The sequence below is a fragment of the Suncus etruscus genome, chromosome 7 (genome assembly GCF_024139225.1).
Source record: "Suncus etruscus isolate mSunEtr1 chromosome 7, mSunEtr1.pri.cur, whole genome shotgun sequence".
Classification (NCBI taxonomy): domain Eukaryota; kingdom Metazoa; phylum Chordata; class Mammalia; order Eulipotyphla; family Soricidae; genus Suncus; species Suncus etruscus.
The window spans coordinates 126024181-126026346 of NC_064854.1; the positions used below are offsets into that span (position 1 = coordinate 126024181).

At 42.7% G+C, this 2166-nt stretch overlaps 1 non-coding gene across 1 annotated transcript; it reads right to left on the minus strand.

The window, feature by feature from the left end:
• Nucleotides 1–1732: 1732 nt before the first annotated feature.
• Nucleotides 1733–1840, minus strand: LOC126015260 (U6 spliceosomal RNA). Its single transcript, XR_007498144.1, has one exon. It is a non-coding gene; the product is annotated as a U6 spliceosomal RNA (small nuclear RNA).
• Nucleotides 1841–2166: the final 326 nt, after the last annotated feature.

The window sequence follows — 2166 nt, forward strand, 5'->3', positions numbered from 1 at the left end:
ATTAGATCCTTCCTACCTAGCATGCTCTGGCAGAGTAACTGATGAATGAGTACAGTCTTCTCTTCCTCTAACCTCAGCAATTCTGGGGCTTGGAAACATGTCCCAATATGCAATGCATGCACTTTCCCACTGACCCATATCCCCAGCCTTTTAATGAATGATGTATTAAAACCCAACTTAATAAAGGCTAAGACAGAGCCAGTAGAGAGGAGGAGAGCTGGTTGGTTATGATAATAGATTTAAGGAATCATACATGGGAAGTCACTTTTGAATGACATTTCATGAATGTTAGTGGGTTTAAAAAAACTGAACCCCTCTGGAGAGATAGCACAGCGGCGTTTGCCTTGCAAGCAGCCGATCCAGGACCAAAGGTGGTTGGTTTGAATCCCGCTGTCCCATATGGTCCCCCGTGCCTGCCAAGAGCTATTTCTGAGCAGACAGCCAGGAGTAACCCCTGAGCACTGCCGGGTGTGGCCCAAAAACAAACAAACAAAAAAAAAACCACTGAAAGCCTATAACTCAATTCAGCCCAACTTTTGTACCACATATGAGTGACATTAAAGTAAAAAAGAAAAATTATGGTGTCAGGCCAGAGAGATAATACAAAGGCTAAGACTCTTGCCTTGCAGGTGGCTGACCCTGGTTCTATCCTGCGTATGTTCGCTCAGTTATTCCTGAGCACAAAGCCAGGAGTAATCCCTGAGCACTGCCACATGTAACTCAACACTTCTTCCTACCCCAAATCAATAAGTAAAAATGATCAAAGAAAAAAATCTGGATCAGAAATATAGCTCAATGGACTAAATGCATGCTTCACATAGCATGATCGATTCTTGATACTTCCTTCATGCTAAACACCACAATAACCAAATCTGAGCACAAAGTCACGAGTAGCCCCTGTGTTCCACTGGATGAGGCCTCAAGACTCAAACTCAACTCAACTCAACTAAACTAAACAGAAAAACAAAACCATTAAACTAGGGGCTGGAGTGGTGGCGCAATTGGTTAGGGTATGCACTAACATAGGATGAACTGCAGTCACCGAGCCAGGAGAATTTCTGAGCGCATAGCCAGGAGTAACCCCTGAGTGTCACTGGGTGTGGTCCAAAACAAAACAAAAAATATATTAAACTAAACCCAAACCCAAACTAAAATCACCCAAACCCCCCCAAACTAAACCAAATAGACAAACAAAATCACCATCAATGCTATATCTCAAACAACTCATGTCAGTTTATCAGCAGGGGACTTTTTTTTTATTGTGTCATTTATTTTTTTTTAATAATGTCTTTATTTAAATACCATGATTACAAACATGTTTGTGGTGGGGTTTTAGTCATAAAAAGAACACCCCCCCTTCACCAGTGCAACATTCCCACCATCAATGTCCCCCATCCCTCCTTCCCAACCTCTTTCCTGTATCTGAGACAGACATTATATTTCTTTTATATTATATATATTTCTTATATATTATTGTCATGTTAATTGGTAGTGTAGGACTTCTGAAGGTTGCTTGCTAGAAAGTCCATGGTGGTATTGGAGAAAGACTATAGCGGGTAGGGTGCTTCCCTTGCTTATGGGACCAGGGTTTGATACCTGGCATCCCATGGGGCTCCCTAATCACTGCCAGGTGTAATTCTTGGGTGCACAACCAGGAGTAACCTATGAGCATCACTGGGTGTGCCCGTATCATAAATAAAACCTCATGGTATTGGAGGAATCTTTTTTTTTTCTTCTTATGGAACGCTTCACAAATTTGCGTGTCATCCTTGCGCAGGGGCCATGCTAATCTTCTCTGTATCGTTCCAATTTTTAGTATATGTGTTGCCGAAGCGAGCACATTGGAGAAACATTAGGGATGAAATCAAAACTTTTGCTGTTGCCCAGACAGTGGAAATCAGAGGACTGCAATGCAATTGTAGACCAAGGAGGGGAAGGATTCAGGATTTGGGAGACATTCAATTCTTTAGAACCCCAGTAGAACCCTAAGGATAGAAAGACCAAGGGAGGGGCCAGAGAGAGGAGGGCTTTTGCCTTGCATGGGGCTGACTGAGTTAAATTTCCAGCACTCCATATGGTCTTCCAAGCACACCAGGAGTTAACCCAGTGGCAGGAATAATCTCTGATCTATGAAAGGTGGAGTTTTCCCTCCCCAAAAGAAGAATC